This window comes from Strigops habroptila, chromosome 6 (assembly GCF_004027225.2).
Source record: "Strigops habroptila isolate Jane chromosome 6, bStrHab1.2.pri, whole genome shotgun sequence".
Classification (NCBI taxonomy): domain Eukaryota; kingdom Metazoa; phylum Chordata; class Aves; order Psittaciformes; family Psittacidae; genus Strigops; species Strigops habroptila.
In genome coordinates, this window is record NC_044282.2 from 54,191,996 (window position 1) to 54,214,190 (window position 22,195).

Sequence of the window (22,195 nt, forward strand, 5' to 3'; positions counted from 1 at the left end):
TAGAATTAGAACTTTTTTAGTCATAGTTTTTGGTAAGATGAAGAGAGAGAAAATATAGGAATCTGTCTGGCTATCTATTTATCCATCATCCAACAATAAATTACCCTAGCGACATTTCCCCAGGACAGAAATGAAAGAACAACGAGATTAAAGAATGGAAGATTGATGTACCACTGCTAAACCCATGGCCTACCTCTTTCCAACTATCATCTCCAGTTGTAGCCAGTGGAAGAGAAAAAATTCCATGCTGATGTACTTGTATGACACCTCCTGCAGTACTGATGCTATACAAGGCTGTTGTATTTGATGGCTTGATGTTGTGGGCAGATATACCAACCAAAGTTTTCTGTTCAGTGGAGCAGAAAAGTGCTGGAGTCTAGACCTAGAAGGATTTTTTTTCTTGTTGATATCATGGGCTATAACTGAAGTAATACATTAAATGTGTCTGCAGTCTTGCTCATGTTCTTGTCTGGCCATGTCCACACTATGAAGAAGGGGATTTTGGAGACTAGTTTAATGGATATGTTTCTTCAGGTATCTAACAGTTATACTTGAAAATTTTACTAGAACTATCTCTTCCTATAGGCACATTTTTTTTAATTTATGGTTTTTTACATTCGATCGTTTTCATGCCATAACTTAAAAATCTTTAAAACACAAGAGTTAATGCCTTTCCTTCTCCAGCAAATATGCCACCAGACTGCATTCTCTTTGTGATGAGATTTCCCAACCAATATGAGAGAAACGGCAGTCAGTTCCTTCACCAGAAGCTTGTGTAAATTGCAGTCATGCTCCTGACATAAAAAGAGTGACAACCGTGAAAGGAGCAAGATCAGGTCATGAATGTAGGAGTGCTGGGAACTGGTGGCTGGCACTGATCTACCCTGTGCCCCTCTGACTAGGTGCGCTGAACCAGGAGATTTTCACAATTCAAAGCTGGAGAAGTGCCAGTGTTGCTGCACTGCTAGCGAAATCTTAAGCTTTGTATTACTCTGTCTCTGGGACTTAAGCCTGATACAAATATATTGATTTCATGTATATTAGTTCAGTTTTTACTCTTCTCTTTTTTTTTCTAATTTAATTAAAAAGCTGAATTCACATCATGGGTGAATTCAACTTTCTGGAAAGGCAGACAGCCCTGTCAGTCAATCCAGAAAACCAAAGTGCTTTATCTCACTTTTCACTGAGTCATTTCATTTTCTGCAGACAAAAGTACACTAAGAGATAATGGAGACAGTGTAACATTCCTTAAGCCTGGATAACTCAGCCTGACCAGGTTTCTATTTATAAATAGGTTAACTAGGAGATGTTGTCGGGTTAAACCCAAAGACTGACATGCCTCTGGAACTGCAGCAAAATCTTTCAATCTCCTGCTATTACGCCATACTTTTAACTTTCCTTGCTGTAGTTTCATGGGGAAAACAAGTAATTTTAAAAGACAGTGTCAATTCTTTCCTATTTTCCAGCAAACCAACATATGTTTCACAACACATGCAGACTTCATGCTTAAAAATCAGAGAAATATTGCCCCCATAACATTGGTATGAGAAACCTTGTTGCTTTTCTGCTCTCCCAATACGCTTCATTTTGTGTACTCACTGAATAGTGTCAGACATATTACATAGAATCATACAATCATAGAATAGTTTGGGTTGGAAAGGACCTTAAGATCATCTAGTTCCAACCCCTCTGCCATGGGCAGGGACACGTCGCACTAAACCATGTCGCCCTAGGCTCTGTCCAACCTGGCCTTGAATACCGCCAGGGATCAGCATTCACAACTTCCTTGGGCAACCCATTCCAGTGCCTCACCAACCTCACAGTAAAGAACTTCTTCCTTATATATACCCCGAACTTTAAGTTTGAACCCATTACCCCTTGTCCTATCACTACAATCCCTGATGAAGAGTCCCTCTCCAGCATCCTTATAGGCCCCCTTCAGATACTGGAAGACTGCTATGACGTCTCCATGCAGCCTTCTCTTCTCTTTTCTCTTCTCTTCTCTTTCTCTTCTCTTCTTCTTCTCTTCTCTTCTCTTCTCTTCTCTTCTCTTCTCTCTTCTCTTCTCTTCTCTTCTCTTCTCTTCTCTTCTCTTCTCTTCTCTTCTCTTCTCTTCTCTTCTCTTCTCTTCTCTTCTCTTCTCTTCTCTTCTCTTCTCTTCTCTCTCTTCTCTTCTCTTCTCTTCTCTTCTCTTCTCTTCTCTTCTCTTCTCTTCTCTTCTCTTCTCTTCTCTTCTCTTCTCTTCTCTTCTCTTCTCTTCTTCTCTTCTCTTCTCTTCTCTTCTCTTCTCTTCTCTTCTCTTCTCTTCTCTCTTCTCTTCTCTTCTCTTCTCTTCTCTTCTCTTCTCTTTCTCTTCTCTTCTCCTTTCCCTTCCCTTCCCTTCCCTTCCCTTCCCTTCCCTTCCCTTCCCTTCCCTTCCCTTCCCTTCCCTTCCCTTCCCTTCCCTTCCCTTCCCTTCCCTTCCCTTCCCTTCCCTTCCCTTCCCTTCCCTTCCCTTCCCTTCCCTTCCCTTCCCTTCCCTTCCCTTCCCTTCCCTTCCCTTCCCTTCCCTTCCCTTCCCTTCCCTTCCCTTCCCTTCCCTCCCTTCCCTTCCCTTCCGTCTTCTTCTCTTCTCCAGGCTGAACAGCCCCAACTTTCTTAGCCTGTCTTCATATGGGAGGTGCTCCAGCCCCCTTATCATCCTCGTGGCCCTCCTCTGGACTTGATCCATGTTGTTTTTATGTTGAGGACACTAGAACTGTACACGATACGCCAAGTGGGGTATCACGAGAGCAGAGTAGAGGGGCAGGATCACCTCCTTCGACCTGCTGGTCACACTTCTTTTGATGCAGCCCAGGATACAGTTGGCTTTCTGGGCTGCAAGTGCACACTGAAGCTGGCTCATGTTAAGTTTCTCATCCACCAGCACCCCCAAGTCCTTCTCTGCAGGGCTGCTCTGAATCTCTTCTCCGCCCAACCTGTAGCTGCAAGACACTTAGGAGTTACCTTGATCATATACACTTATGAGTTACCTTGATCATATTTTCACTGTATTTTGCATTTGTATTTTATTTTATTTTGTTTTCTATTTTTCCAAATTGATCAAGTGGTAATTTAAATTAGATAAAAAGCAGACTAACTGGATTGATTATTAAACTGCTTCAGGTTGATGTCCAAATTCAGAATACTGTCGCTATTCTGGGAAGTACTTTTCCAAGTGATTAGCCATAAATGTTATTGAAGGCTGTCCTCTGTTGGGTTGTCTGCAAATGAGGTCACATGCATAAATAACAGTCTGGAAAAAAAAAAAGAAGTTTGAAAAAATCCCAGGGAAAAATCAAGCCTTAAGTTAAAATTACGACATTTATAGTATCTGTGGAAGGTCACTTACTTCTTAGTATGCATTTGATGAGTCACAGACATGAAACAAAAAAATAAGTGTGAAAAGAAGGCAGTGGCAGAGTTAAGAGTCCTTCAGTAGCTGGTCTGGCAAACAGAAATTTTCTCTCTGAAAACTTATTCTATTATTTCGGGGGAAAAAAAAAAATAGGAATCCATTCTGCAGATCCAAACCTGTTACTGTATTGCTTGCTAAAAATCTAAGATTTCTTCAAATACAGCCTTAGACAAATTCTATCCAAAGACAGGGTGATAAATGTATGGTTTGCCAAGAAAAAGGAATCATCATGGTGTATAGAATTCTCTAATGTTGTCAGTATAATGGAAGGAAAAATCCCAAGTACAGTTTTAGACTCGTGCTTTTCACAAATTGAGTGATGTGGCTTTTTCAAAGAAATCAGTCTGAGGCTTTGCAAATTGCTCTGGGACAGATTCTGTTATTCAGTGCTTGTCCTATTCGTATTGCAGACAAAGCTTGCATTTCTCTGTAGATAAACTAATTCACTGTGATAACTATGCCTTAAGATTACGTTGTGAGTCATCATGAGAAGGCTGGCAGAATGTATTCTCCTAAAACTGAGCAATCCAGACTTAAGGGGCTTATAACATACAAAGTTAAATTACAGATGCTTGGAGGGTGAGGGGGGGCTGGCTTTCTTTTTTTTCTTTTCCTCTTAATATCTTCTCCTGAAATATGAAAGTACTGATTTTTTCAAATTCCTGCAGTGATTTGTTGCTGTCATTCACAACTTCAAACCATAACCTTAATGGTTATTTACATCATTTGCTGTGTGCTGGTTTTTTGTTCCATTTGGCTCAAGGCAAAATGATGTAAGGCATTCATGGGCATAAAGGAGCGTAAAATAGAGAAAGTTTGATCAATAGGACACCTTTGTTGTTGGTAAACATTGTCAGAAAATTATCAGTGTCAGTGCTCTAAACCAGAGAAAACTGATATCATGAGTGGCAAGCTTCCGGAAAGCGTTTGGGGTATTTACGTGCCATTCCAAAGGAAGATCTGTAAACAAGACTAGAACAAAAATACAATTTTATTGATATCCACCTGATTTATCTTTACAGCATATGTTGGTAATAACCCTATTTGTCAGAGAGTCCATCATGAATACTGATTTAGTGTTACTGAGTCAAAACTAAGTGAGCTTTTTGTGATGGTATACTCCATGCATTTTAATGTAATAGTATTTACAGTGACCTCAGTCTCCAGTAGAGAAACCTGAGGACTTTTGCCAAGCACAGAATGTTTTCTAATAAGTTTATAAGTGTATCCTGTTCATAAATAAAGCTCAGGGACTAGGAAGATAGCCTTACCGTCTGTTTCATGAAACATGAATAAAGATTATTTTTAATATCTTCTGCCATGCTTTTATTTCTCCAACTTGTTTTTCAAAAAAGAACATCTCAAAGTCCCAGAAGATCAAGTCTGCAAAAAGTTGCTACATTTTGAACTTTCTTTTATCCTGACTTGAAACAGGGAAGATATTAAGATGTTTCCTGTGATTAAGTTACAGGGAAATAATGAGTAATTTGGTAAATATTAGCATGGCCTGATTAGAAGAGTTTTACATAACACACAAAAAATTACATCTAAGGTTTATTTCTCAATGCATGACAATATCATAATAGCGAAGTATTTCAGGATAAATGAAATGGATCTGTAATTGTTCATATATAATTTTGGTGAAATTGTTGCACTCCTCTTACAAAACATTCAATTTTGACTCATTAGTACATTTCAATGAAGAAAAAATTTACTAGCTCTCTTACAAGAATGGATGAATGTTATTAAACTGTTTGAGAGAAACCTGAATAAAAAGATAAGGTGATGTGCCTAAGCAGTAAAATTCAAAATCTCAACTGGAATAAATCTGTTCAGTGAAGTCTGAACAATCTATTCCAGCTCAGATCCAGGTACATAATAAGATCACTTTCATTAAAAACAAAACAAACCCACAAAACATTAAAAGTCAGAGGGATTCATGCAAATAAACAATGTCAACAAAAACTGGAGTGCAAAACTCCTAATGGTTTTACCATTAATGAAAGCCCTTCTGAATGGACGAAATCCTGACTGTGTTCTGTCCATCTGAAATAGTGACAGCTATGCCCAAGCATGGTGAAATGAGACCAGTTAGGGGTATCTAAGGAACCCCCAAATGTCATAACATTGAGAAAGGCATTCCTGCTATTAGGTACATTGTGGCAGAATTAACTCCTTTACTGCTCCTAGCACTTGCAAAAGTACCATGGATGGTGATGACCTCTCTTGGTAAGACTGGACATGAGACCATTCTCCTTAGCTTGTTTCACACAAAGCTGTACAAAAGGAGCTAATCAAGAAATCACTTAAAAAAGAAAAAAAACCCCAAACATCAGCATCATTCAAGATTTTTTTTTTTTTTGCTAGCAGTAGTGCAACTAAAAGCAGCAATTGCATATGGAAAATTCATAATTGGATTTCAAAGGCCAAATAGTTTCTACTGGTCATTTCATGAGGTTTCTAATGTGAACTGTGTCCTTGCTAGCAAAGACCGCTTCTCCAAAGAAAATAACCCTCTTTATTCCAAGTGAAAACCTGAAACTACTGATAGTGACATCTGGTGGCACCTAAAAAAGTCACATTTGAAAATAAATCTTGCTGGTGCAAAATGAAGGTTGTTGGATTGTCATATGGCCTGACACTTTTCCACCTGGAGTTAATACAAGTCTTATTCAGTGATATGAAACTAGCATATCAATGAACCCCTTCTTCCTCACCCCAGCTAGAGATGCCTATGAAACCTTAATCCACATGCAGTTATGGAGTGGTGTCCACCCCATCTCTATGGTGAGGGAATGAACTGAACACCCAAATGCCTCCCAGGAACTCTTTATATTCCCTATGGGCACTGCACAAAACGCATAATGTAAATGTGACTTATACCTATGGCGATTCAAATGAGAGATGCTACCATCTGTGAAGAAATACATGTGGATACAAATGGACTTTGGCATTATGATATATGACAACTCTCCAGCCTGGAGAAATATATCAGGTGACTTCAATTAAAACAATAATAATAATAATCCTTTCAACCCTGTTCAATTCAAGCCAACCATTTAATTCAGTTTTCTCTCAGTTGATTGTAATAACTCTGCTGTAGCTCCTAGAATGCTCTGCCCACTGTTGCAGACACATTTGTCTGGTCTTACATCCTCTGCTCCCTTCTTTTCTTCAGCTGCATAGATGGCATCTTGGCTATTTTACCTGCAGGTCCTGAAACAGGCTCTTTCATTAGTGTTACAGCAGAAAACCAAACTGTGGTATAGGAAGGAGAAAGAATACATCTGCTGCTAGTACATTGCTCACCCAAAAAACTATGATGAAATTGCTGTTAGTGCAAAAGTTGAAGAACCAGAAAAAATCATATATATTATTCTTCATGTCTCCACTATGGTTCTTACTCTGTTGGCCAAGATAGTAGCTAAGGACCTGTTTGTCTTGAAGTTTAAGTGAAGAAATATTTTTCAGTCTGAGACATTCAACTTTGCTTTCCCAGAAAGAAGCATCATCTTTATCCACTACATTTCAAGTCATATTTCTAAGACAAACTTCTAACATACAAACAAGTGGGATTTGCAGTAATAGCCTCTTCAAGCTAGAACACACTGCTACATTTGAGATGAAGCATTGGCTCCTTCAGATGACACTTTTTATAACCATATTATTTCTATTACATCATTTGTAGAGACCAACAAGAATTTTGAGACCCTACGGAGGTAACTGCTACTATAGGAGCATATGCAGATATACTGAGGCTCAGGCAACTGCACATGTGTATGCATCTGGGTGTACACACACAGGCAAAAGAGGGTCCATGTCTATATGTAAATCAATAGTAATGTCTGAAACTTAGGTATGAATAATTCCCCTATCAATTGTCAAGCTCCCTTAGAAAAACAAGTTGTTTACTGAACACAGAAATATAAAAATTAATAAACTTTGAGTTTATACATTATTAGTATTAATTTGCAAACAAAACAGATAATGTATGTAATCTTCCCTCCATCTTGCTGCAAAACTTGTCCCAGTACAACATTTGGACATTTTTCAGCTTGCTTTATTTTCCTGCACTTACATAGCTTCCTCACCTCTGGTCTTCTTTCAGAGATGGTTTCTCAGTCTCCAGGGGGTAACCACGATATGCAACGTGCATCTCCTGGAGCTGGCAGAGCTTGAGGAGAATGGCAGCTTCTCAGTTCATTTATAAACACTTCACAACCCTGCCAGCAAGCAAACAGCGAGGAACCTTCACAGCAAGCAGCAGAGCATGTTTTGAGTTAATAGCTGACTGATCCTCAGATTTAGGTGAAAGCAGCAATGCGCTAGTTTGTGCCCAAATGGCACCAACAGTGGGACAGGAAACAAATATTTCAGTCTCGCTTCAAGTCAGTCAGTCACTAAATCCTTAAGGCAATCCTTAATGCCTATATTTGTAATTTCCTCACTCATCTCTGCTCTGATTGACTCAGTTCTTGGAGGATGTGTGCATTCAATCTGCCAGGCAAAGTGCCCAAGGTGAAAATTTCCTGTAGAAGTTCAGAAACATGAACTGCCACAGCTGAATTCTGGATGTCTCTGGCTCCTTGTAGCTGAATTGCTTTTCCCTGTTCTTAGCATATGTGTGGATAGAGAGCTCTCCAGCTTAAACCTGTTTTTTCTTCTCTATCACTTTTCTTTTTTTGAGGGGCTTACAATGCAAATACTACAGTATCAAGCATATGGATTACACTAACAAAATAGATGGTTTCTGCCTCAACAAAACCTTCCTGTAGAAGATAGAATAGTTAGATAAATTAAGGGCTTTAACCAATATATGCAGGGGCTCCGAACTGCCAGGAAAGCTTAAAGATTCCTTCCCAATCAAAAAATTTAAGACTGAAACTGGTTATAAGAGAGTTCACGTACAGAATCTGTCTTAGAGAATGCTCTGAAATGGTATCACCCCTTTAACTAAGCATCTGTTTGTCAGAATTGCCTCAGATAACCCTATATTTTGAACTTAATATGTGCATTCATAAATTTAGCAAATACTCTGAGTAGGTTTCTAATTCAGGGGTACTTACAATACACTCTTGTCTGCCCATGGCGAGGGGTTGGAACTAGATGATCTTAATGTCCTTTCCAACCCTAACTATTTTATGATTCTATTCTATGATTCTATATATAAAAACTTTGCTTTAGTAAAAAAGTAAAAATATAACACAACTCTTGGCTTTTGATCACAGATGAAGATTTTTGGCAAATGAAATGAATCCAGATGGTGATTAGCAAAAAAGCGCCCTTTTTTTTTACTGCCCTACTGACAAGAAAACCAAAGTTCATTGTTATATTAAATGGATTACAATACCAATTCCTGAGTTCCTGCTTGCAACAAACAATAAGGGGAGCTCTCTCAGCAAAGAGTAGTTCTTGGATAAGCTGTTCAGTGATTTTCATTTTTGCCTTCAGGCATGAGAGATTGAAGAGTTTATCTTCTTGAAATTGGAAGCAGATGCCTGCCAGTAGCGTATTAGGGACTTGTACAATAACCGCAGTGAAGAGGAGGCAGCAGAGGCAAAATAAATACGCAAAGACATTGGAGATGTGTGACTGCTTAAAAAAGTTTTTGCAACCTTTCTTTGGATATTTTTCTTTTTTTGGAGGTGGGGAAAAAGCTTTTGCAAAACACCCTGGACTGAGATTCTGAACGTTTCTCTGTACTTTCTAAATTAGTTACAGATTTCTTCTGTCAATTTTGGTACAGGACTTAAAATGGGATAGAAAAGAGCAAATAAGAACTTAAAATGCAACTTAAAAAGAAATTAAGCACATACATCAAAAGAGATCCAAAATTTCTTCATATGTCTGTTAGGATGCTGACAAATTCAATGATCTTTGAGTCCAGGAGAGATGTACTGTATATCAAGCTTACATTACACTTCACATCCAAAGGGCATTGATCTTTTCATCACAAAGACCAGTTAGCTGCATGAAGCTCAGCCAGTGATCATTCCTAGAGATGCTATCACTAACCTCAGGTTGTCTAGGATTCACACACTAGGTACTTTTAATTCCTACAAACACTGTGAGGCAGATTTTTATTATGGGGAATAAGAACCTTTTGTAATAAGAAATGCTTGACTCTAAAAGTAATTAATTAACTCTGCAAACACAGTAAAATAAGCTTGATAAATCTAGGAAAAAAAGCATGAATTTTAAATTTTGCATTACATGTGACAGTAGCTGTTGCGGTTTGAGCCCAGCTGGTAACTCAGAACCACACAGCCGCTTGCTCACTCCCCCCCCTTTCCTCCCCCCGCTCCCGGAGGGATGGGGAGGAGAATCGGAAGAATGTAACTCCCACGGGTTGAGATAAGAGCAGTCCCGCAACTAAGGTATAATACAAAACCACTACTGCTACCACCAATGATAATAATGATTAGTGAAATAACAAGGGGAGAGGATACAATTGCTCACCACCCGCCGACCGATACCCAGCCCGACCCGAGCAGTGATCTGGGCCTTCCGGGTAACTCCCCCCGGTTTATATACTGGGCATGACGTGCTGTGGTATGGAATACCCCTTTGGCTAGTTTGGGTCAGGTGTCCTGTCTCTGCTTCCTCCTGGCTTCCCCTCCTCCCTGGCAAAGCATGAGACTGAGAAAGTCCTTGGTTGGCATAAACATTACTTAGCAACAACTGAAAACATCAGTGTTATCAGCGTTGTTCCCAGGCTGAAAGTTAAAAAACACAGCACTGCACCAGCTACTAAGAAGGAGAAAAATGACTGCTGTAGCTGAACCCAGGACAGTAGCAAAAGATATATATCTGACTTCTGCTTGTTCTTAATTTACCATGTGGGTATATCAGTTTTATGAAAAACACAGTGCCAAGTCAGAAGTGCCTACAGAATTGTGGCTTGGGTGGGACTTTGCAGAAAAGAGGGGACTATGGAAAGCTCAGAGCTGAAGGTGGATTAGGCAGGCAGAAACCCAAAAGGAAGCACATGTAGGGAACAGCAGGAGCAGAGGCCTAGATTCTGGTAAGAACACACTCATGGACAAGCCCATAAAATCAGAGACGGTGGCACAGGATTTGTGCAGCTTTAGAACCACTGGAAGTTGTTGGTCTGAGAGCAAGACAACGACTCACTCTTGAAGGACACTGTAGCCAAAGTGCTGTATGTTTGGGTTTAAGCCATCTTCTTAAATCTCACCAACAGTTATCTGTCTATTTAAATATATTAATAAATAAATAAATAAATAAATCACCATGATATGGTAAGTATTTTGTGTTTAAACACAACGTTTATGTGGTCATGGTTTGCATGTAGAGTGCCCTGGTTTTCTTTGATATATATGCTTTAGATGAGTGGGAAGATTGTACAACCCCAGGAGGGTTTTATACGATATCTGAGTGTTTGTTATGATTTGAAGACTGCTTAAGGCAGGGTGGCACAAGGAGTGGGAGGAGAGAGAAGACAGCAGAGAGTCCAAAGCCAAGGGTGTAAACTCATGCATCAATTTCATAAATTAACAAAGAAGATGGATGTAGGAAATGATTCCACCATGGGATGCTTTTGTTTCCCAGGAAGTGTAAAGAAGGATCTATTTCTCATGATGAACAGGCAAAATCAAAGTGAGATAATTCAGGCTTGAATTGAGAGAGGAGTAGGTTTCTGAAGATATCTTGAACAAACAAGAAACATGACCTCAAGGAAATTTCCAAAAGCAGTTCAACACTTGAGAGGATAAGTATTAAAGCAACTAGTAAGTACAATCTATGATTGAGTTTTCATCTCTTTTATTGCAAACCACCATTTCATTCTGATTTGACAGATTAAAGACACTTCTTTTAAATCTTGGCTGGTTTCAAAGTGATTTTAGGGTATTCTGAAAAACTTGTTTCCTTGTCAGATTGACAAATATGACAGACTGAAGTGGAATGCCTCTTTATATACTGGGAAAGTCCCAAGAGTTGGGAAACATAATCTAAACACTATTCCCAGACACTGACAGCTACAATACAGTAAGCCAATTTCCTGCAATGAACTTCAACATCTATTCATTGGGTAAGAGATAAAGAAAATCGTGGTGCTTAGGAAAATAACGCTATTGTCAACACAGAGGCTCGATTCAGGACTGACTCTGACACTAGAGGCAGAACAGGTACATGCATGCCATTGGACCTTCTCTAACAAGTATCTGCCACTGTGGCATTGCTTTCAGGTCCTAAACTAATCTGCTCTCTGACCCTGAATTATATAGATTCATAGGACCAATTGTTGCTAGATCAGGCTCCGCATGGTACAAACTCACCACTTAGGTCCTAACTCACCTTGTAAATTGCACTTAAAATTCAAATTTTAAATTTCTCTGTAAGGTCCTGGCATTTTTGATGAGCTGGAAAGTTCTAGACTTTAGGGCAAGCTTGAACTTTATTTGCTCAGAATAAGAAATTAATATTTGTCACTCAGTGGATACTGTCTATTTCACAGAGAAGACAGTTTAGAACTAGCTCATTTTGGTTACCACCATGTTAAAATGAAATCTGCATATGGACTAATCCTCCTAGATTATTATGAGTCACTGATTTCAGTGTGCATGTTAAAGAAGTGACAGTTTGTTAGTGGCTGTCATTTTCCAGGAAATGTTATCTGAAAAGCTGACTTGCGCTATCTTTCCAAGGTCTAAATTTTGGTCCTTTAAGAGTATGATTTCATTATACAAGACGATAAAGGTGTGATATATGAATTTTTGGGAGAACTACTTATGACTAGATGGAATTTCTGAGCTGATGTTTTCCACTGTGACTCAAGACCTTCAGTGCAGATGTTTGCATAACTGTTTTCTTCCATATTTACAGACAAATTTATATTAACAGTTTATTGCTTTAAATGTGATTTAAGGACAAAAAAAACCATAGTAAAAAAGTAACAGATCCTAATATAACAAGTTTTTGCACAGTAATCAATTCAACAAAATAAAATTATTTAACTAAAATGGAATGAGTGCTTACTGTGTAACAATATATCACTAATGATTGGAACAGGTGCAGAGTGTCTTAATAAATCAGTAACCTGGAAAGCACATCAATTATTTTGAAGGTTAATGGATTTTTTTTTTGCTCTCCAAAAATCATGAAGATATTTTCCTGAATACTTCAAACTATTCAAAACCAAACCAAACCAATAACCTTGATAAAAAAACTCAGGATGGTTTATAAAGCAGAATAAAGTACTACTGACACAAAAATAAGCAGAATGTATTTATGACTAGGAGCAAGTGGAACTGTTGTAGCATGATACATATTGGACTGTAGATAAGATACTAAGAAGAAACAATTTGAGTTACATCTCTCACCTCCTTTGAAACTAATTCAGATCATGAATTTTCATCAGAAACATTCTTTAGGGAAACTTAACTTTTTTTTTTTATTTTTTTTTTTTTAACTCTCTAGTGGCAAAGACTTCTAAAAATCAGAACAGGAATCTTGTCAAAATATGATGTAGTAACTAATCTGATACTTGAAATACTTGTCTGTAATCTAGCAGACCCTGGAATTTTGACATTAATTTCTTAATAAAAAAGGTGGAGGCTTATAAACTTTTAAGGAGTCTTCATTTAATTTCCAAAGAGTAAAAACTTGAATCATTTTTAAATGGACTGAATACCTATTTTCCCATCTATACATTTATACTTTTGTCATATAAATTTCCAAAGTATATATGCAAACAAGATGTTACAGCATAAGCTGGATAAGAGTGTAGAATGTATGATTACATTATATACTGTGTGATTACATTATACAATGCAATTTTTTTAGATGCTTTTTAAAATCCAACAATAGGGACATAGAATCTAAGTAATTACACAGACATACAAAAGAAAATCAATGCAAGTGGGTTTAGATGCTCTGCAGTTTTAAGAAACAGGTTGCTTAGAAGTTTATGGCTGTAATTTTGAGCATCCACTTTCATGACAAGTTGAATACAAAGTCTTTAACAAAGACTTCATCAGAAAAACAACTAATATGGAACAGGCTTTACATAAGGAGAGTAGATTTTAAAACAGATTTTTTCACAAAAGTTAAATATTCAGAACTTTAGGGTATTTTAATAAAAAAGGAATTCTTGTTTTGCTTAGTCTTTCAGTATGCTCTTGAACTTCCAGAGAGATGAAGAAAAGGAAGATTTAAATAGATCACTTGGACAATTAGACAGTAGACAACTTTATCACAAAAAAAAAAAAAAAAGATTGTGTAGAGGTAAATTTCATAATGGAAACTGATTTGCAAAGTAAATGTTATTGATAAAAGCCATTTATTTTCTCTACTGTTGGAAAAGGAATAATTACACATGTACCTTTTAAGCATGCTCTGTGTGGTTGCCTATTTTGGCTAAATTATGCACAACTCGCATCTGAGATTGTTTTCTTTTCACAGTTTATTCTACCCTTAAACATTTTGTTGTTAACTATACTCAGATGTAAATCCCTTAGATTAAATAGAGTATTTCAGGTTTATAGTTGCAGAAGCAAACAAATCCATGTCAAAGATTCAGCTACCAATTGTTAAGGAAGGAGGCAGGGAACAGGAAGAGCAATATCCATTTCTGTTGATTTTTTTTACATTATCACCTTCTGAATTCTTATTGTCTAGAAGGATGTTTATTTTTCCTTACTTTGAATATATCAGAAATGTTTTTAACTTTCACGTAGTTAATTATTTTGTCTAGGAATTTTAGTTCACCCAGTGATGAAAAGGGTTTACTTTAATTCCCTTCACCCTAGACTGGACACTTTGAAATGTACCATTGAGATCCTCAGGGCATCCTACATGTGACAGCAACAATTGTGTCATGTGTTCCCTGAGGCAATCCACGATGAAAGTACGACAAATTAAAAACAGTTTGTCATTTTGAAAGATATATTTAATACAGAGTATTTTTCAAGCAAAAGAGCAGGGATGATGTGGATCTGGAGGCAAAAGATCAGACAACTTTACAGCAGGGGCGGCAGAGATATATGGTACTCCCATGCAATGCAGCCTGATTTAGAGAAAAGAAATTGACCTGTTAGGCAAAGCCTGAATAAGTGACTATGATTCATACATGGATGTGGATCGAAGAGATAGACAGAGGACTAGAACAAAAATTCCTTGCTTTCTTCCCAACTCATCTGAAGTCAGTTCAATTCTTTCCTGTCTCTTAAAACCAACATTTCGTGATAAACAAACCCAAAACTAAAAGTTAACTAGACTCCGTTTTATAACGCAGCAAATTGAATAAGACCTGTCATACAAAGTGATATATTTCAAATAATGGCTAAGAGTTAGCTTTCTTACAGAAACCCTGCAGCCCACATTCCACTTCCAGAGTCTGAGCACCACACACTTCAGACTCAGTGCTTTTCATCTTGTATGAGCCAAACAGCCTTCTTTTTCCTATTATCCTGTAGTTAGTATTCATGTAATCTTGCTTTCTTACTCTCAAGATAAACAAGCAATTGACAGCTCCTTCATTTCCAACCAAGCTTACAATTAAAAAAGCTGCAAGCACTTTCACAGGCGTAATTAGCAGCACGTGGGAATTCTGGGTCCAGCCCTCTGCCATGGCTGTCACCACTGAAGCAGAAGATGTGCCTAGACTGCAGCCAGAGAGGTGATGGAAAGTTCTACCTGAGTTGTCTCTAGCTAATTTGGGTTTCAATAACAGAGAAGATGCATGAAAGGGACCTCTATGTAGTTGCACCAACCAAAAAACCAATTCTCATGACCTTGCGGAGTCAGCTTTGTTGTCATTTGTACTCAGATGCAAAGGACTAAATGTTTTCTTCCTTCTGTTCTTAAATTCAGACCTATTGCTAACACCAACTATACCTCTGTGGAGCCACTAGCACTCTTTGAAAGCCCTGGTGCTACATATGTTATGGGCCAGCAAGCAAAGGTTGTAGGTGTTCACAACACCTAGGCTATCCGTCTCTACAGCACAGGTTTCAATCCAGCTATTTCTGCATGGAGTCTGTCAGTGCCAGAACAGTGGCATTCCTCATATGAAGACTTTGAAAGATATAAAACCTAGTTATCCCACTGTATTTTTCTTTGATTTACACTGAGTTAGAAATATGAACTTAAACTCTAAATTAAAAATTTCAATTTGATGTTCAGTTGATGTTCATCATGCCTTTCTCTGACTGATTAAAGAAGTCAGAGTTTTGTCTTTGTGAGGATATCAGATTACCGTGATCATCTTTTGAAGAATCAACAGATTGAGAGCTTTAAAACTTTAATTTTAATGGTTTTTTCTCATTCTTTTAATCACTTTTGTGACTTTTTTCTCTTCCTTTTAACAACTTCATACTATTTTAAAAGAATACTGTCACACCAGACCTGTACTGAATATTAAAGTTTCTGTTTCAGCAATGCCACACATGGGAAGAAAACATAATTATTTCCTTATTCACTGTTATCCTGATAACTAGACCCAGTGAAACTTCTTGCCACAATATTTTAACTCTTGAAAAATGAAAATTTGTTTATTGTGACCTCAAAATCCTTTCAGGAATCACAATCTGCTTCTATAAAAATCCCATTTGATAGATAACCTCTGCAATTTTTGTTCTATTTTTGGTGTGCACGCATATACATGCTGTGTTATACATTAGGGGAAAAATAAGTGAACTTCTGCATTTTATTCAGAAAGACATTACATTGCAAAAATGCATTCTGCTCTAAACAAATTAGTAGCTTGACAGGCATAGGGTGTAAGGGAAAAACTAAAAATGACTAGTTGGCTGACAGAGGACAAAATCTGAGAATGAAGAAATTACACAAAAATATCAGAAATGGGTCAATTGTAAATACCTGTTAAATGTATTTTAACAAAGATAGAGATTTAACTAGTAGTATGGAAATGAAATTAGCAAAATTGATATTGAACAGCTGAAAATCTTTTTTCTATCTATGTGTAATGTGCATGTTCTAAAGGAAGATTTGTCTCTTGGGACATTTTAAGACTAGACTGGAAAAATATTTGGACAGAAATAATCTTGATTGAGTAGAGATGTGGAGCAGATGGTCTCATTATTTCAGTAAATAAATAATGAGTCTAATACCATGATCTATTAAGTAAGCAAATGCCATTTTTCATTACCAACTTTCTAAAGATAGTTTTTGGAAGTAAATGGTCACTCTGGATGCAAAACATACTTTAAAGGAACTTTAATAAGAAAATAATTCCATTTTCAAGGAAGTCTGAGTAGATATGAAATTATAATATGCTTCTACCTCTTGGTCTTAAAACAGAGATGCATCTTGGGAAATTGTGGTATAGCGCAGCCCACGGTAAACCAGTTTCAGTGAAAATCATACAAAGTTAAGTTTCTAGACTTTATCTGTTAACTTCTATAAAATATTGTGGGAACACTTTGGTTTCAGTGGTATTTGAATTGAACTCTAAATTCACTTTTAGAAAATAAAATAAACGGTAGACTCTAAACATAATGAATACTTTGTAAAAAAACAATAAGCTTATTCATCCACCAGAAAAATGCATGAAAATAACATTAAAGTTGTGATAGGAAATAAAAGATGTGAAAGAATTTTGTTAAAATAATACTTACCATATGGTGTACAGCACATTGACACAAGCGAGTACATTTTAAAAGTAGTTAAGAGACGCCCTGTAGTGTCTAGGTGTAGGCTGACATCTGGTAACTCTTCTTTCTTGACTCAGAGTTTAATTTCATTTGATTTTGTGTCACAATCCTCCTTTTAGCATACTGAACTAACTTCGTAATTCCAGTGGGTGGACTGAAATACACCAAAATGCACTCAGTTCAGAGAACAGTTTAGAAAGAGGCAGATATATACACAGAGATTTTATATAAACTGATTCTCCCCCCCACCCCACCCCTTGGTTGAGAGGATGTACCCACTGAATAGTAAAAGAAGGTTTGTTGTCACTGTCTTTTACATAACATAGAAAGAGTTATTTGGAATTGAAGCCTATTTCTTAATTTCTTGTAGGCCATCAACCTAACACCAAAGTGCTAGGTCACTTTGCATCTTTTTCACCAGGTGGTGTTATTGAGATGTCTTCAATTTGTGGTAATATGCAGTTTTTAACAATATAATGCATCATTGAAGGGTTTTGTTTGCATACTCACCCATAAAACGTGTGGTGCCTTGATCTTCCCTGTGTTAATTGCCAAAGTGCATCTGACTGGTTCCTCAAACAAGTCGAATTAATTATGGTTACGGTTCAGTTGCCAGATGACCACCAGTTCCTCTAAGTGCAAACAAGTTGCACTTTTGAAATTTAACCTCAAAGAAGATAAACTTGGTATTCTGCTTTGAGCCCTCTTGGTTGTCTCAAATGATACCAGAAGCCTACACAATCCCCTAAGCACCCTTTTTGGCTTACTACTATCTTTTGCATTGGGTATGGTTCTCTTGTATGTCACCATCATATCTGTCATCCTTTTACAGATAACTCAGATATTCTAGGGTAGTGTTCTCCAAACTTTTTTTATTTTCCCCCCATCAGTACAAAATTTTTGAGCCTCCACCTCCAATATATGCGTGCACCCCCCAAAAAAAAATTATTATGAAAATATATACATGTAGTACTTTATTAATAGACTATCTACTTTAAAACATTCAAAAAAATAAAAATTAGAAAACGATAAGATAAAGATTAAATAAACACTATTTAAAATATTTTGTTGTATTTATTAAAACCAGAAAACATATTTTCTTCCTGTACTTCAGTGGATTGTCTTGCACATCTCACTTGAGAGACCAGTATCCTAGGGCATCTCTTATGATATCAGGCACCTTTATACAGACAACCAGGCTCCGTTCAAGGACTAGAATGAGAATTTTGTCATGAAGCACACATGAAAACAATTCAGTTTAGGCATTTTGCCCCAAACACTATCTCACCTCATCTGTCCCCATCTTCATGGCACTAAAGAGGAGAGGGCAGGAAACAGAAAGAAACAAATTCCTTTAAACTTCTTTTATATTTCCACCTGTCTTAGGGCATTAGGTCTTTCTATCAGCTGCCTGTAAATTATAAAACTAGCCGCTGATGTACAAAACTGAACAAAAAATTACATCGCTGTAAATATACTAGTGAATGAAACATGGCATTTTGGCTATTCATAATGCTTAATTCTTGTAACAGCTGTTGGCGCACTGGCAGAAATGGAGTTAATTTTCCCCATAAGAGCCCTCATAATGTTATGTTTTGTATTGGTAGCTAGAAAGGTGTTGATAACACACCAGTGTTCGAGCTACTGTTGAGCAGTGCTCCCACAGCATCACGGCTTCTCTCCAACATTGTGCCATCTCCAGTAGGCTGGGGGTGGGCAAGATCTTAGGAGGGGATATAGCCAGGACAGCTGACCCAAACTGACCAAGGGGATGTTCCATGCCACATGGCACCTGCTCAGCAACAGAAGCTAACAGAAAGAAGGTGGGGGTGTGTGAGGGTGGCATTTGTTATTATGACATTTGTCTTCCAGAGCAACTGCTATGCATACTGAAACCCTGCATCCTGGGAAGTGGCTGGACATTGCCTGCTGGTGGGAAATAAATAGAGATTAAATCTTTTGTTTTCTATTGCTTCTATACGTGGCCTTTACTTGTGCTTTATTAAACTACCTTGATCTTGACCCCTGAGGGGTTTTTTCCATCTTTATTTCTCACTTGCCTGTCCTGATGAGGAGGAGAGTGATAGAGCAACTTGGTGGGCACCTGGCATCCATCTCCTGGGGCCAGGAGAAGCCAGGTTAATGAATTAACCTCAAGACTGGGAAAAATTCATTAAAAGATATGGATTCCGTCATGAGCAGACGTAGTTCCTGAAGAAATTCCTCAGCACCTTGGAGTCTGTGAAGTGGTTATATTCAACAGAGAGTTCCACCTCTAAAGGCAACTGGTAGCTAATGTGCTGACAAGAGACACAAGAGTAACATGTCCTGGAGAGAACTTGTTCAAATATGTTCACATAGCTATTGCATAACCTTGATATTGAGATGGTATTATCAGTACAATCCTCAAATAAGGCCCCTCAAACATAACCCTTTAGCATAGTTCCTTCAGTTACCAAATTTCTGTAGTCTGAGTACAAACATCATGGCTTTTTATCTGAACTGGTCTCTTGCTTTTCCATACACTGCTTTAATCTTGTATATTGTACCTAAACTCAGCCTAACTGAGCTTGGATTCCCACACAGTCCCTATCTGCCTTCCTCTTCTGTCTTTAATTCAGTCTCTACCTGCCTCATCTCTAACATCTAACGGCTAACACTAACTCCCAGACAATCGTCATCTAAACTAATCTAACCTATTTACAATCTCTTTTTCCCTTGTGCTTCTTACTTTATATTATCTGCTAGCCTAAAGGTTTAGCAGAAAGGGAGATTTCTACTGATGGAAGGTGGCTCTCAATTAGGCTACTTCTTCCAAACATTTTGTGTTATCACAGTGTCATCTCCAAACTTCAGTTTAGGCAGCTGTCATTCAACTAGGTGCATATTTCCCTAATGAAACGAGATAGTTTGGAATGCTAATATGTATTCTAGTGGCAAAATAACAGAGAACATAAAATGAACTTTTCTGAGTTAGAAGAAATATCCATCTAGCCCAGTTTTCCATCTTTGAGAATAGCTCAATAACAGAGACTGAACAGTAAAAAAGAACCACATATATTTAAGATAAATTCTTCTTTTCACATACTGCCTACCAGCTTCTGGTATTCGGTCATTTGAAACAGAGATTACATCTGAACCATGTTTTACCACCTCTACCAGATCTATTCCCAATGAAACCATCTGGCCTTTCAAAACTCATTTATGGTTTTGTTCCTAAGTAATCTATGGCAATGGATTCTACAGCTGAATGATTCACTGTGTGAAAAGCACTTACTTTTGTTTGCTTTAAACTCTCTGCCTAATAATACATTGGGTCGTCCTTAGTTCTTGTGTTGTGCCAAATAGTGAATAATTGTTCCTATTGTTATGCAGCACATCACTGTGATTAATGTCTTCCTTATATTGCTAGCAAACTGAGTTCTAGTCTTTTAACTGTCTTCTTTTATGAAAGCTGTTACGTATTTCTGATCATGTTTCTTTCACTTCTCTTCATTTTTTTCTATTATGTCTTATTTCAGATAGGTGTACCAGAACAGTATATGTTATGCAAGATATAGGTGCACTATAGATTTATACAGATTGCAGTGATGTTCTGTGTTCTGCTGAGTACTTAAGATATTGCTACCACAAATATAAGTTGTACTGCAATCTCTTTTGCTACTGTGATTTAACAGAAATGCGAATGAGGCTACAGAAGAGAACACAAAATAAATATTATTGTCACAGACATGATACTTGTAAGCACTCAGTGTTGTATTGCCCTTTAACCTATGCTCTCTCATATATATCTCCATATATAACCTATCTCATATACCTTCATTTATAAGTATGTCTTATCAGCCTAAGATTTTCCCTTTACAATTTTCTGTTTACTATAGGAAAGTTTGTTTAAGCAGGCCAGGTTGGGCAATTCAGTGATTTCTTAAGAAAGAAAGAAAGAAGGAAAAGAAGGAAAAGAAGTAGTACTGTGAACTTGATCAGAACTTCACCATGACTTCTCCTAAATTCTTAGCAGAGAGTTAGGGAGTGTTTTCTTCTGTGATGAGTGTTTACAATAATTTAAAAGTTAATGAGGACAAAGAATATGTCAGGGATTGTTTTTCTCTTATAGCAGAATGAGCAGACAAAGGAAGGATTTTCACTACATTCATCTTACAGCCATTGCCAACTGCAAGTGATCTAACAGGATAAAATGCAGACAAGACAAAATAATGACTGACTTTGTCATAATATGCCTGTTTTTTCACTCATATAGAAAATAAAAATCAGATTAATGAATCTGTAAGAGAGCATTCAATAAAAAAAATTTCATTAGAATAATGTTATAAGTGGAGAATTGCCTGTGATATCTTGAATAATGTTTCAGCTATCATGGTTCTGTGCTGCTCATAGGAAATAAAATTACAGTGGATCTGCTTTTTGAAAGCTAGTCATTCCTTTCATTTAGTGAATTGGTAGGATGTGTTTGTTTAAGAATATGGTTCAGTTTAACAGGAAATAACATTTAGTGGATGAATAATACAGAGGAATCTAAAAGATAACAGCAAACAAAAGTAAAAAAAAAATCCTACAAACCAAACAGAACTAATATTGCTTTACTAATGCCAGAAATCTGAAAAAAATGTGCAAATTAATCATTGCTTAATGCCTATTTACCAATAGCACTAGTGACAACAAATTGCATACCAATTTAAATTCTAATGCAAATGCTTAATTGCAGTGTACATTTTTAGGTCTACAACATATTCCATCATTGATTTTCACAAGGAATTTCACAGGCACTAGCTTCTTTTTTCTGTCTCTAAGATGGGAATTATTCTGTATATTTAGGAGGGATCTTATATTATTGCTTTTTACATGCAGTTTTCTATTTTCCATGGTAACATGAATGGTCAAAAATCTTTACTGGGTCAGACAAACCCTCAGGTCTTGGCATACCATGCTTGTTCTTTATGTCCCTATTAAATACCAAAACCTATACCTAAGAAGTAGCTTGCAAAACAACAACAGGATGCTCATTTAAGACAGAAAGTACAGCCACCAAAACAGGCTGATCTCTCATTTGACCTCAGCAGTTCTGTCCATTTTTGTATTGTGTACTCAGTCAGTTCTTTAGCTA